Source organism: Spodoptera frugiperda, chromosome 14 (genome assembly GCF_023101765.2).
Source record: "Spodoptera frugiperda isolate SF20-4 chromosome 14, AGI-APGP_CSIRO_Sfru_2.0, whole genome shotgun sequence".
Lineage (NCBI taxonomy): Eukaryota > Metazoa > Arthropoda > Insecta > Lepidoptera > Noctuidae > Spodoptera > Spodoptera frugiperda.
The window spans coordinates 644,457-660,678 of NC_064225.1; the positions used below are offsets into that span (position 1 = coordinate 644,457).

Sequence of the window (16,222 nt, forward strand, 5' to 3'; positions counted from 1 at the left end):
TTTAGTACTAAAGTTTGTGTTTAGTGGTAATTTTGTTCATTTTGAGAACAGCACCATCTAGTGGTAACCTTTGTAACTAATATAAACCCTATCACAAAACCTCATCCGCTAAAGCATATCTTGTGAGTGTTTCATCGATAATGTAGCTAGTGAGAGACGAGTTAACTAGAAATGTGTAAATTCATATTTCGTTACATCTAAACAAAGTATATTGAAAGTTTTTTAGTTAGGGACGAAAATCATCCAATGACTTCTCCCGCCTTGGGCGAGGCGAGAGGGAACGTCAGACTCTTACTGACTAAAACCCCGTTCCAACTCTTCCCTTTGAGTCAAAGTAAAATTAAACAAACTCGAGGTTCGAACCCGAATACAATAATTTAGTAAAGCTAATTTGTAAAAGGAACAAAACAACTATTTATACCATTATGTACATTTCAATAATGTGGGGTTTGAAATAAGCAACAACATTACAAGTCACAGTAATTTATTTAAAAATGTTTACATGAGAGTACATGTAGGTTGTATCAAAGTTACCGTTAAGAAACTGTTTAAATAATCTACAATAACTCCCAGCCACCCGTGAGGTATACAGTCAGCACTGCAGCAACTGGAAATGAAATTAACTTGATTAGATTATACTCTATAGGAGGAGTAAATACACATCTCAGGTCACAAAAAGAATTCACAAATCGTTTCTTCATTATAAGACATGGTTTTCTAGAAAGAGTATCATTATTAAGTACGTACCTTTAATAACACTCCGCGCCTCTCTGACACCGCTTTTGTGGAAGATTCTCCAGGTCATCCCGGACGAGGCAGGGAGATCTGGAAAGTAAAATATATTACATAAGTACGTGTTTATTCAATAAAACTTAGTATAGGGTCATCTAACACTGAACACACACTCTGTCTTCCTGATTTTATGAGTCACAGTACACTTACCAATAATTCTGGATCTTTTTACTCAATTATTAATTTTATTTCTTGTGAAATTACGACAGACGTCTGTACCGCGCATGGTACGTAACGAGACTGGCTAGATGTGCGCAGCGCGGCGTCTGTACTGTAGGGATGTACAGTATAGACACAACGCTTGGTCTGCACACATGTATACTAGCGTCGCACGCACACATACACAACACACACGGATTTCGATCGATAACTACTATAATTGTATATAAGGTACATTCGTTAGCAACCCCTGTTTACAATAGGCCCCTGTTTAGGGTACCGTCTGACTAAAATGTTTAGTTGGTGAAATCTCATTTCCCCCAAAGATCAAATATTTTCGTATGAGGAATACTTTGTGGTTCTAAAATTTCACTAAATTAATCACATCGAATCAACTATTCCCACTTTATATAAAAAAACTTGTCGATTGCCCCTAAAGCAACTGCCCAGCTATTTATTATATAAGTATCTAATTTACATTACAATTTTCAAAAATATTTTGTAATAATGAAAATGAAAAAAATATTAAGGTAATGAAACATAATAATGTTTCATAATACATACCATAGTCTACCATTATCACTTTTTGCATATTTGAATATGCGGAACACGAGCAACCAAACCGATTCACTCTTGACATTAAGCTTCGAGTACATACCTAGGTACTATGTACTAATGTTGTACATTGAGAGGGGCCCTACCATCTGTCGTGTAACGGTCTGCGTTGGAATGGTTTTACTTTACTTGATGTTATAAAACTAGTTTTAATTCCAAATGTTTTGATTTTGTGCTACGTGTTGCTACGTGTTGCTACGTAATCCACTACGGCGTAGCACTAATGACTACGTCGCCATGCTTTTACTATGATTTAATATATTCCCATTTTTATATGTATGACACCTATTCGTAGTTTAATAATTGATTGTGATGACATATTTCCCACGAGTTGCCATTTACTATAATCCGGTATAGAAGAGCAATATTAACTAATTATCTGAACAGCGTCATATAATAAATATATTCTACACGATAAATATTCGTCACAATTGAATTGGATGTAAGTCGCAATATCTCCTTAGGAATTTGATAATCCCACTAGTTACGACATAACTTTATAAACAGTGCTGCCATCTAATAAGAACTGAAACAACAACTCTCATCTCTCCTAAGATAGCGGACCAAAATTTGGAATATTGTTATGAGCTCAGCAATTGTACTAATTGTACTACTACTTACGTTTGTTTAGAGTAATTTAGAGCACAGCGCCATCTAGTTTTGTCTTTTGTAACTAATATGAACCCTATCACGAAACTTAAGCAACTAAAGCACATCGTTACTACCGCAAGTGAGAAGTAAAGTAAAATAACTTCATCGACGATGCCGCCACCTAGTGATTGATTATTTAACAAGAATTGTATAAAATAATAAACAAATCTCGGTTCTATACTTTTGATTAATTTTGTTCGAACAAAGTATTTTGGAAACTAAGTTAATTCAACCAGTTTGGGCATAGAACCCGAACACGGGTAAAGGATAAAGGTAAAATAAACAACAACATTACAAGTCGCAGTAATTTATTTAAAAATGTTTACATGAGAGTACATGTAAGTGGTATCGAATAAACCATCAAGAAACTCTTTAAATAATCTACAATAACTACCGGCTACCCGTGAGGTCGACAGTCAGCACTGCAGCAACTGGAAATAAAATATACAGAATTAGGAATCGGTTCAGAAAATCAATTTTTGAGTTTACTGTTTTCAGAAATCCTCATAAATAATATACTGAAAAGAATTCACAAATCGTTTCTTCATTGTAATGTTTTCCTAGAAGGAGTATTATTAAGTACGTACCTTTAATAGCACTCCGGCCTTCCTGACGCCGCTTTTGTTTTGAGTTGTATCAGAACAACCATTAAGAAACTGTTTAAATAATCTACAATAACTACCGGCCACCCGTGAGGTATACAGTCAGCACTGCAGCAACTGGAAATAAAATAAAAATAATTATAGGAGGAATGAATACACATCAGAAAAATAATCCACTAATCGTTTCTTCATTGTAAGACATGGGTTTCTAGAAAGAGTATTATCAATAAGTACGTACCTTTAATCACACTCCGCGCCTCTCTGACTCCTTTGTAGAAGGTTCTCGAAGTCATCCCGGACAAGACAGGGAGATCTGGAAAGTAAAATATACTATAATAAGTACACCGAACACGCACTCTGTCTTCCTGACCTTAGGAGTCAGAGAAATATATTTTTAAATTGTTATATATCACATCTTGTTAAATGTAGACACTTACCTAAAATTCTAGATCTTTTTACTCAATAATTACTTGAATTTCTTGTGAAATTACGACACACGTCTGTACCGCGCATGGTCCGTAACGAGACTGGCTAGATGTGCGCGGCGCGGCGTCTGTACTGTAGGGATGTGTAGTGTAGACACAACGCTTGGTCTGCACACATGTAAACTAGCGCCACACGCACACATACAGGACCCAGACGGATTTTGATCGATAACTGCTATAATTGTATATAAGGTACATTCGTTAGCAACCCCTACAATAGGCCCCTGTTTAGGGTACCGTCTGACTAAAATGTTTAGTTGGTGAAATCTCATTTCCTTCATTGTCTCATTTCCATCAAAGATCACTATTTTCGTCATGTGAGGATTATTTCGTAGTTCTAGAATTTCACTGAGTTTTATATCACAGAGAATCGATTATTTCCACTCACTTTGTATGAATAGACTGGGTGACAACTCTTAAGCAACTATTCGTAATCTACCTAATTTTACAAAGTATTTTGATTAAAAAACTGTTAAACAGATAACAAAATCATGTATGTTTCATTACACAAACTATAGTCTACCATACAAAATCACCTTTTTCGTATTTAAATATGCGGAACACAAGCAACCAAATAGATTCACTCTTATCTCTTTAAGCTTCGAGTACGTACCTAGGTACTATGTACTAATATTGTGTATAGAGAGGGGTTCTACCATCTGTCGTGTAACGGTCTGTGTTGAGGCGATTTTACTTTACTTGATGATGTAAAACTAGTTTTAATTTCAAGTATTTCGATTACTTGCTACGTGTTGCTACGTAATCGACTACAGCGTAGCGCTTATACCTACGTCGCGATGGTGTAATCACATCCGTACTTGTGACTTAAACTTGTTCTGATGAAATGTCCTCTAGCAATGTTTTAACAACTATAATCCAGAATCAAAGAGCTATGAGAACTACTTTTCTAAACAACGTCATCTAATAAACATATTCCTCATTGTTAGTACATTTTAGTCAAAATTTAATGTTTGGTGTAGTATGCCATAATATCTTCTCAGGAATTGGATAATTTCAGCGGTTACAATATAACTTTATTAACAGTGCTGCCATCTATTGAGAACTCAAACAACAACTCTTATCTCTCGTGTGATAGCTGACCAAAATTTGAAATATTGTCATGAGCTCAGTAGTACGACTACTTACATTTGATAAGTTGAGTTAGTAGTACAGTTTGTGTTTAGTTGTAAATCATTTTGAGCACAACGCCATCTAGTTTTGTCTTTTGTAACTAATATGAACCCTATCACGAAACCTAATCCACTAAAGCATATCGTTACTATTGCCAGTGAGAAGTAAGGTAAAATACCTTCATCGACAATGCTGCCACCTAGTGAGTGATTGTTTAACTAGAAATGTTTAAAAAATAAACAAAACTCGGTTGTATACTTTTGATTAATTTCGTTCGAACAAAGTATTTTGGAAACTGAGTTAATTCAAACAACTCGGGGATCGAACCCGAACACGGGTTAGGATAAAGGTTAAATAAACAACAACATTATAAGTTAAATTAATTTATTTAAAAATGTTTACATGAGAGTACATGTAGGTTCTATCGAATCAAACATCAAGAAACTCTTTGAATAATCTACAATAACTACCGGCCACCCGTGAGGTATACAGTCAGCACTGCAGCAACTGGAAATAAAATAAAATTTATTATGAAGAGAGTTATGTTTCGGCGGTCGGGGTTTTGATTAAAAAAATATTTATTTATTAATTACAATTTAATTAGGTTAATTAGTCAATACAGGATGTTATTTAGCTGGTGATCGCGATTAGACTGAATATCTAATATCATTATACAATGCAAGTGTAAATTGAGTAAATGCTGAGTTGCATAAAGCCCTAGCTGCTATATCATCAAAAGGGATCGAAAAGGCGGGTTACGACGAGTTAACTCCTCCCTCCATAGGATAGAAGCAACTCTTGCTTCTGGCTGCGTCCTCGCTGCCCTTGGTGTCCTCCGGGACCTTCTTCTTATTGGTGATTTTCCATTGATACAGCTTCCAGGATGCTGCAGATATCAGTAGTATGTAGAGTACGATTGTGGTCCAGCTAGGTGATGCTGTGATAGTTGGCCAATCGTCATCTTCTGGCACGGAGATGTCGTCTGCTTTGTTTATAAGTTCATGGATGCTGTCCAGTGAGATGTCTTCTAACTGAAGCTCGTACTGTATAGTTTGTTGCGGAACTTGATGCTGCTCCGGTAAGGGTATGACTTCATTAATGACGACAGTGTCCGTGTGAGACCGCAGAGTCTTGTTCAAGACGTTCATCTGGCAATCTTCTGTGAGAGTAATGAGATAGATACCAGATAGCCTTTTGTAGTCTGTCTTCGTATGACATTGTGTTTTGATGACTTCATCTTCTTTGAGAACAAGTAGCCAGTTGTTATCTCCAATCTTCTGAACCTTTCCTCTTCTCAAGTTCATCTTAGCGTGTGTACAATTTGCTGGGCGATGTTGAATGAGAGACGGTATGCAGTCATCTGCATCTTCAATTCTTCTGGTGTCCAGGAGCTTGCACAGCTGGATATCGTCGGTGAGTGGTTGACAGGCTTCTTCTAGGTAAGCGTACTCATCGTTGCCAAGTGCAAGGTATTTGGACTTAGGAATAATAGTTAGGTTGTCTTTATTTGGGATAGAAAAGAGATGAATAAGGTCATAGGTTTCTTGGGTGACTGAAGGAATTTCAAGTATAAAATTGACAGAGTGTTCTGTACTGTAAGCTTTAACCTTTATTGACTTTTCTATCATGTACATATTACTAAGGCTAATACTAGCTACTGGTCTAAATTTAAACCTACTTTCTAAGTTCCTTAGCTCTTCTATAAGATTCTGAGGACTTATAATACTAGGATGCATGGTGCCCATCTGAGCGAACGTCATGGCATCTTCTAACAACATTAATCTATCAAGAATTATCTGTAAACTAAAATCTATCTGTACGTAAATATCTAAGAAATGTAAATGGTTAGATACATCATTGGAATTACTAGTAATGTTTCTCAATAAACTAGCCAAATTTTTCTGGTTATTATTTAATTTAGTTAACTGCTTACTAAACTCATCTATTGTATTACGGGCCAAAATTAAGGACTTTCTTTGCGAATCTTGAACAGTTTTAACTTTGTTCCTTAGGTTTGAGATTTCTGCCTCAAACTTAGCTGCATCTTCATGATCCAGATTACCTGTTATAGACTTAACTACAGTACCTAATCCATCTATAAGACCGCGTCGCTTTCTAACTTGCGGCGTTAAAAACTTAATCTTTCTACCTATTATACTAAAACTATACTCTATTTGATTTCTGTACGTTTTATGTAACGCTCCAGATTCGGTATTCTCAGCTGCTTTGGTACTCGCATATAATGCCATAAGTTCGATAGATGTTAAATGCAAATCACTTATGTTGTACACGCAAGCGAGACTAAAGTAGTTGTCCTGTTTAAGGAGTTGACCTTGTTTAAGGAGAAGGATACCATTATGATTGCTTACAGGGTCAATGGTTACGATTGCTGTTGCGTTGAGCACGAGGGCTCCGGCGATGAAGGTCCTGTAACAAGATGAGGCCTCCGTAGTAGCTTAAAGTGAACTCTAATAGACTTAGAGTTGGGATGGTTACCTATTATCTCAGCTACGTTGTTAGGGTGTAAGTGAAGAATCTTGTAAGGTCCTTTGAAGACAGGCTTGGTTTTATCTGCTCGAGCTGTCTTGGCTACCTGCTTATAAACAGTTTCACCTACCTTAAATCTTATTTCTTCTGCTTCTTGATTTCGCCTAGCAATTACCTGCTCCTTGTTTTTAGACATGTGTGCTGCAATGCACTCTTGAACAGCCTCGGCATTAGCACGATGCTTAATAACATAATCCTGGTAGAATTCTTTTGGGTAATACAACTCTAATGGATTTCTAGATGCTGTATGTCCAAATAATAACTCATGAGGTGTGTAATCAGTTGCTGAGTGAATAGCGTTATTATAAGCTATAATAGAGTACTTCATTATTAATTGAATGGGATCATCCTTGTTAGTCATTCTTTGTATCCTAATTATTTCAGCTAGTGTAGAGTGTAAACGTTCTATAGGAGAGTTAGAATTAGGGTTGTATGGGGTAGTAAAATGTATATGAATATTATGCAGTGCGCATATTTCCTTAATGACATCATTATCGAATTTAGTGTCGGAATCCGTAGTTATTTTGTTTGGTAGACCTAACACTGAGAAGACATTTAGTAATGCTTCAGCTACGTGAACACTACTTGATGCTGTTAAAGGGACTGCTTGAGCGTACTTAGAGAAATTATCAATAACTGTAAGGAACGTTGCTCCTCCTGTAGAATATAGATCCATGAATATGTGTTCCATAGGTTTACGCGGGGTGTCAGTAATAGCTAATGGTGGTCTAAGAGGGTTGCGTTCATATTTAGACTTTAAACATGTATCACATTGGTTTACATATTTTTGGATAGTAAGAAGCATATTGGGCCAGTGATAATTTCTATGCAACTGCTTATATGTCTCCTGAATACCGCGGTGAACTGTCTTTCCTTCGTGGTATTTCTTAATTAGATCTTGTTGTTCAGATTGATTTTCGACTAAAGTTACGCGAGAAGTGCATTTGAATAATTTGGGACCTCTGTCATTAAATATTGTAGTGTAAACTCTCGAAAATACAGGGTATAGTTCTTCATTATGAAAGTAACAATGGAATACACGATCAGCTATAGTATGTTCTTTAAGGAATCTTACTATCTCCGACTCTGTATCATTGATTGGGATAAAGACATCTTTTATTACTACTTTAGAATTAGTGGACCTGTTGTCTACTCTATAAGTGGAACCGGGTGTTGTTCGAATATGAAATTGTTTAAGTTGCCTATCAATAGCGTCTGTGGTAATGGGTATGCCTCTATTTTCGTTGTCAGGCTGGGTATGTCTTGTAGAGACTAACTCGGGCTCTGCTGACACTATACTCATGCTATCTGACTCTGTGTCCATACGAGATTCGGGACGCGGGTCAGGTGGTTGAACATTTTCGTTAGGTTCTATTTCCATTTGTTCATTTTCAGCTTGCCTACGTGCGTTTTCAAATATTCTGTTTATGATTTCGTCATCGTCGTTATCATCTAGATTAACCGCTAACGAATCCATACTACCGTGAAAGATCTTAACACGTGATAAAGCGTCTGCGTTAGTGTTCTGACGACCTTTCTTGTATACAACATTGTAGTCGTATTCCGCGAGCTTTAAACGCCATCTAGTTAGTTTAGAATTAGGATCCTTTAGTGACATTAACCAGGTAAGTGGTCTATGATCTGTGTAGATCGTAAATTTTCTACCGTATAGATAAGGCCTGAAGTATTTGATTGCCCATATAATAGCGAGAAGCTCCTTTTCTATTGTAGAGTACCGGGATTCGGTATCTGAAAGTGTTCGAGACGCAAAAGCGACTGGTTTATCGGAACCTACTACACCTTGTGATAGCACTGCACCTAGAGCTACATCGGATGCGTCAGTAGTAAGAATGAAGGATTCTTCGAAATTAGGGTATTGCAGTATCGGTGCGTTAGTTAATATTTGTTTGCACTTATGGAAAGCTTCTAAGAACTCTGGGGAATGTATTACTTTACTGTTCTTCTTAAGACAAAGGGTCATTGGCTTGGTGAGTTTGGCAAAGTCCTTGATGAACTTTCTGTAATAGCCAACTAAACCTAAGAAAGCTTTGATTTCTTTCTGAGTCTTAGGTAGCGGGAAATTTAATACGGCTTTTATCTTATCTTTGTTTGGTTTTAAGCCTTCATCTGTAAGCTCATGACCTAGAAAATTAACTTGTTTTTGTAAGAACTGTGATTTATCTAGTTGAATCTTTAGGTTATGTGTTTTAAATCGGTCAAATACTTGTTTAAGCTTTTCTACGTGTTGTTGTAATGAGGTGGACACTATTATTACGTCGTCTAAGTACGTATAAACATTATCGATGCCTCTTAGAATGTGATCCATCAGTCTTTGGAATGTACTGGGTGCATTTTTAAGTCCAAAGGGCATTCTAAGGAACTCATAATGACCTCGTTCCGTAGTAAACGCGGTTTTTTCGATATCATTGGGGTGCATTTCAACCTGATGATATCCACTAGCGAGATCTAGGGTTGTGAAATACTGAGCACGCCCTAATCTATCTAATATGTCGTGTATATTAGGTAAGGGGTACTTGTCTTCAATGATACGATCATTAAGACGGCGATAATCTATGACAAGTCTCCATTTTACGTTACCGGATGAGTCTGGCTTTTTAGGGACGATATGTACGGGGCATGACCAAGGGGATACGCTCTCTCGCACCACACCTTGTTGAAGAAGTTTATCTACTTGTTTGCGAATTTCTTCACGTTGTTGAGGGGGTTGCCTATAATTACGTATGAATATCGGAGTTTCATCACTTAGTCTAAGCTCGTGCTTGACAGCGTGAGTGAAGGTAAGTGGAATATCCTCTGAATAGAATAATTCTCTGTACTGATAACATAACCGGGTAATTTCGCGTTTTTCTTCCTCGTTCATATGATCCGTTTGAATTTTCTTAAGGTTCTCAACTAATATTTGATCAATATCAGTTTGTATTTGCGCGGTGTTAATATTATAACTATTAATTTTATTAGAGTTTGAATATGACTCAAGTTCGATTGACGGGTTAACCGGAATACATTTCTTATGGTCACTGTAATTAATTACCGATGTGTTAAAAGAACCGTTGATAACGTTAACTATAGCCGCGGGAGATACTAAACCGTCTGACCATATAAAGTCATCGTGCAAGTATTGTCCGTCCGAATAATTAGTTTTAAGCTTGACTAATTTTTCGCATCTAGGGTCGACGTATATCTTACGGGGTGGCGAAGTAAAGTGTATTGATATTTCCGCTGTGGGTGTACGTAGCACGTTGTTATTTAAGTCAATGTTACTCTTTAATCTCTGTAGAAGGTCACAACCGATAATTCCTTTATACTTAGGATCAAAATCGAATATTAGAAATTTGTGTGTTATATCGCTATTAAACGCGGGAGGTAACGGAAGATACACTACCTTATCGTGAACTGATGAACTATGAGCTGTTTTTATAAGAAAGGGTTCGGTTTCAACACAGTACTCGAATATAGTACCTGCGATAACGTCTGTTGCTATGGTAGAGTGACTAGCACCTGTGTCTAATAGAAACTTACCGTCGAACTCTGGTAGTATAATGTATGGTAGGAATTTGGTGTCTTGGAAATTAATTGATACTAGGTCCGGTTGTCTTGGTTGATGTCCAAGGTAAAATCCTGATCGTAACTTACCTCTTGTTCATCCAAGGTCATATTTGGGTATGAACTAGCTAAGTCATTACCATCAGTGACATGGTTGGAGTAATCTTCATCACTGGGTCCTAGTTGATCCTGAGCATTTATTTGACTCGGCATATAGAACAATTCTTGAGAAGCAAACTGTGGTTTTTCTGGCTTACCTGCCGTACGCATTGTAACGTCAGATGACACGGGCGTGGGAACTTGTTGTTTTGGAATGTTAGGCTGATTCCTAAAGTTTCCACTCCTAAAATTGCCTGAACCATTTGGTCTGTAATTACCTGATGATGATCTGTTCTTCCATGGCAACATGGACTGAATCCACTGCTGACGTTGCTCGGGGGTTAAGTTGTTTTGTTGAGGTACAAAATTCGGTTGGGGTACAAATGGGGTAACAGGTTGGTTAGGGAAGTTATTCTGTGCGAATGGATTTACTGGGTTACGAAGGTGGTTATTATTAGTTTGGGGTTTAGGTAACTCCTTTGGTTTCGCTTGAGACGTTGAAGGGTTAAAATAACTTTGTCTATTGTATGCGATCCTAGCCTCCTCTTGCCTAGCCGCTACGATGGCTGCTTCGAAGGTGTCTGGTTTGGCTATCCTTACACCTAGAGACACGTGGAAGTCTAACTGGTTGACGTATTGCTCAATAACCATCTTCTCGTAATATGATTTGTTGCCGTGCTCACCTACAGAATATAGGGTATCTAATAACTCACGGAGACGTTTACCGAAGGTCTCGGCGTCTTCTGTCTTAGCCCTACGCACTCTAGTGAGCTCCTGCATAACCTGGATTTCATTACGTGGTTCACCTAAACGTCTAATTAACGCATTTTTAACTGCGATCCACGAATTCAGAGTATCTTCGTATGCTATTGCGTCCAAGGCCGTACCACTAAGCCTACTCTTAATTAAACATATCAATGCTGGATGTGAACGATCGGCTTCACTAGTTAAATTTAATAAGCATTCTACCTCTCTAATGTAATAGTTCAATAACCTAGGATTGCCATCATATTTTGGCATTAAATCTGCAATTAGTTTGTATGGTTTGTAGTTCGCATCATAATCTCTGAGCGACATTGTACTTCTGTAACTTAACTGTCTAGTGGCACTCGGTGCGAAACAATGGGAGTAATTCTACACCTGAGTTTATTCTAAGAAATTACGAGTGATTGCCTACTGCGATTATAGCTTATAGACAGACACTTATCAATATAATAAAATACACAAATTAAACTAAGGCAGGAAATAGAGCAAGGACACTTGGTAAAACGAGAGTACTTACCAAAATAGCCACTGCATCTCCTGTCGAGTCTCCTCTCAATCAGCGCAGCTTCCTCCAATTCTCCGGAAGATTTATCCCGATGATTATAAAGGTGTCCGACCGCACGATAGGTTCGTTGCGGATCGCGAAGGAACGATTTAAGAACCGTCACTCTTATCCCGAAGAGGTATATCCGAAATTCGAGTGTCGCGAATCCTACCGACTGCGCCAGTTATGTTTCGGCGGTCGGGGTTTTGATTAAAAAAATATTTATTTATTAATTACAATTTAATTAGGTTAATTAGTCAATACAGGATGTTATTTAGCTGGTGATCGCGATTAGACTGAATATCTAATATCATTATACAATGCAAGTGTAAATTGAGTAAATGCTGAGTTGCATAAAGCCCTAGCTGCTATATCATCAAAAGGGATCGAAAAGGCGGGTTACGACGAGTTAACTATCGGCAGAAAAAGAATTTTTGAGTTTGATATTTTCAAAAATTCTCGTAAATAATTTACTGAAAAGAATTCACAAATCGTTTCCGTATTGTAATCGTTTCCTAGAAGGAGTATTAATAAGTACGTACCTTTAATAACACTCTGCGTCTCCCTGGCACCGCTTTTGTTTTGAGTTGCATCGCAACAACCATTAAGAAACTGTTTAAATAATCTATAATAACTACCGGCTACCCGTGAGGTATACAGTCAGCACTGCAGCAACTGGAAATAAAATAAACTTAATTAGAGGAGGAACGAATACACATCTCGGTCACAAAAATAATTCACTAATCGTTTCTTCATTGTAAAACATGGTTTTCTAGAAAGAGTATCATTAATAAGTACGTACGTTTAATAACACTCCGCGCCTCCCTGACACCGCTTTTGTGGAAGATTCTCGAGGTCATCTCGGACGAGGCAGGGAGATCTGGAAAGTAAAATATACTATAATAAGTACACCGAACACACACTCTGTCTTCCTGGCCTTAGGAGTCAGAGAAATATATTTTTAAACACTTACCTATAATTCTGGATCTTTTTAATCAACAATTACTTTAATATTTGTAAAATTACGACACACGTCTGTACCGCGCATGGTCCGTAACGAGACTGGCTAGATGTGCGCGGCGCGGCGTCTGTACTGTAGGGATGTGTAGTGTAGACACAACGCTTGGTCTGCACACATGTAAACTAGCGTCGCACGCACACATACAGATCCAGACGGATTTGATCGATAACTGCTATAATTGTATATAAGGTACATTCGTTAGCAACCCCTATTTACAATAGGCCCCTGTTTAGGGTACCGTCTGACTAAAATGTTTAGTTGGTGAAATCTCATTTCCTTCATCATCTCATTTCCCTCAAAGATCATTATTTTCGTAATATGTGGAATACTTCTAGAAATTAAATAATTTATATATTACACGGATTCGACTATACCTACTTATTTTGTATGAATATAATTAGATGACCACTCTTAAGCAATTGCCCATCATTTGCATAATTTTTAAAGTATTTTGATTGATAAACTGTCAAAGACACAACTTAATAAAAATATATGTTTCATTACACAAATCATGGTCCACCATAATTACTTTTTGCACATTTGTATATGCGGAACGCGAGCAAACAATCCGATTCACTCTTGACTAAGCTTCGAGTACGTACCTAGGTACTATGTACTAATGTTGTACATTGAGAGGGGCCCTACCATCTGTCGTGTAACGGTCTGGGTTGAGGTGGTTTTAATTCGTTTGATGATGTAAAACTATAGTTTTAATACCAAGTATTTTGATTACTTGCTACGTTATCAACTACGGCGTAGCACTAATGACTACGTCGCTACGCTTTAACTACGATTCAATTCCTATCCATTTTTATAACATTGAACAACGTCATGAAATAAATATATTCTTCATAAATAATAAATATTTGTCACAATTGAATATTTGCTGAAGTAAGTCTTAATACTTTCTCAGAAAATTGTTGATTTCACCGGTTATAACAAAACTACATAGACAGTGCTGCCATCTATTGAGAACTCAAACAATCACTCTCATCTCTCGTGTGATAGCTGACAAAAATCTGAAATATTGTCATGAGCTCAGCAGTTGTACTATTACTAACATTTGTTAACTTGATTTTGTAGTATACTTTGTGTTCCGTGGTAATTCTGTTCATTTGGGGCACAGCGTCATCTAGTTATAACCTTTGTAACTAATTTGAACCCTATCACGAAACCAAAGCCGTTAAAGCACACCGTTACTGCCAGTGAGAAGTAAGGAATCTGACAATGCTTTGCCGTGCCATCTAGTGAAAGATTATTTAACTTGAAATATATAAAATAAAAAAATAAACTAGGTTATATGCTTTTGATTAAAATATTTACATATGAACAAAGTATTTTGGAAACTGAGTTAATTCAAACAACTCGGGGATCGAACCCGAACACGGTAATTTATTAAAGATAATTTATAGCAAAAACACAATATTTTAATTATGTATCAATTCATCCATACAATCAAAGGTTTTAAATAAACAACAACTTTATAAGTCACAGTAATTTATTTAAAAATGTTTACATGAAAGTACATGTAGGTTCTATCGAATCAAACATCAAGAAACTGTTTAAATAATCTACAATAACTACCGGCCACCCGTGAGGTATACAGTCAGCACTGCAGCAACTGGAAATAAAATAAACAAAATATCAGATTATATACTATATGAGGAGCATACACGAATCTAGAGTTAAGGTAAAACTTGTTAAGATTTTAAATTTTACAAATTCTCAGAAATAAAAGCACAGATACTGGAATTATACAACTTGTTGTTAGTTAATTATCATCCAAAACAATTTATTATCCCTCTATTCAATAAATGTCATGGTTTTCTAAAAAGAGTATCATAAATAAGTACGTACCTTTAATAACACTCCGCGCCTCTCTGACATCGCTTTTGTTTTGAGTTGCATCGAAACAACCATTAAGAAACTGTTTAAATAATCTACAATAACTACCGGCCACCCGTGAGGTATACAGTCAGCACTGCAGCAACTGGAAATAAAATAAACTTAATTAGATTATATTATCTTATATGAGGAGCGGATTAACAAAATCATAGTTTTCTAGAAAGAGTATCATTAATAAGTACGTACCTTTAATTACACTCCGCGCCTCCCTGACACCGCTTTTGTGGAAGATTCTCGAGGTCATCCCGGACGAGGCAGGGAGATCTGGAAAGTAAAATATATTACATAAGTACACGTCTATACCATAAAACTTAGTATAGGGTCACCTAACACCGAACACGCACTCTGTCTTCCTGACCTTAGGAGTCACAGAAATATATTTTTAAATTGTTATATATCACATATAGTTAAGTGTAGACACTTACCTAAAATTCTGGATCTTTTTACTAAACAATTACTTTAATATTTGTGAAATTACGACACACGTCTGTACCGCGCATGGTCCGTAACGAGACTGGCTAGATGTGCGCGGCGCGGCGTCTGTACTGTAGGGATGTGTGTGTAGACACAACGCTTGGTCTGCACACATGTACACTAGCGTCGTACGCACACATGTACAATACAGACCGATTTTGATCGATAACTGCTATAATTGTATATAAGGTTTTTACCTGTTGAGGGTACCGTCTGACTGAAATGTTCAGTTTGTGAAATCTCATTTCCTTCATCATTTCACTTCCTCCGAAGATCTTTTTTTTGTCATATAAGGTATATTTTGAGATTTAATTTAATTATTTTCGTATTAACTGTCATGTTATCATGTTAAAACCAGCTTAAACTATATACTCAAACATATTCGAATGTGATATGCTGTTAATCATTTACTACTGCCTCAAAATTGGTTTACTTGTGACGTAATATCAGAAAAATTCTATTATTCTTCAGTAACTATCGACATCATCTCTTCACTAAGATTAGAGTAAAGTACATGGTCTGCACACATGCATACTGGCGTCGCACGCACACATACAGAACACAGACAGATCGATAACTGCAATATAGACTTTGTGCATTTGTATATTATGTACAACTTCCGTCGGCACCCCTATTTACAATGAGTCGCTGTTTAGGGTACCGTCCAGCTTTTCAATATTTATTTTAAGATTTTTTTTTTCGATATTTGATTTTGTCTCCTAAGAAACACTTTGTTATTTTAAACAGCTGAATATCTACTCCATCTGCATAAAATGATCGGGACTTGATGATACCTTGGATATCCTGCAGAAAATATAGTCTCTGGCAAGGAATTCAACAACTTAGTCGTTTTTACCACTGTGCGTAC

The 16,222-nt window shown here is 36.8% G+C and overlaps 1 long non-coding RNA gene across 7 annotated transcripts; it reads right to left on the minus strand.

The window, feature by feature from the left end:
• Positions 1-467: 467 nt before the first annotated feature.
• Positions 468-15,459, minus strand: LOC126911376 (uncharacterized). 7 transcript variants are annotated; one of them, XR_007705910.1, is made up of 6 exons: positions 15,306-15,457; positions 15,067-15,144; positions 14,833-14,965; positions 12,497-12,629; positions 2,805-2,936; positions 468-607 (listed from the first exon to the last, which is right to left on the minus strand). It is a non-coding gene; the product is annotated as an uncharacterized LOC126911376 (long non-coding RNA). The 7 variants fall into 7 exon arrangements; XR_007705911.1 differs by lacking the exon at positions 2,805-2,936 and having other exon boundaries at positions 15,306-15,458; XR_007705913.1 differs by lacking the exon at positions 12,497-12,629 and having other exon boundaries at positions 15,306-15,456.
• Between the last annotated feature and the right edge of the window lie 763 nt (positions 15,460-16,222).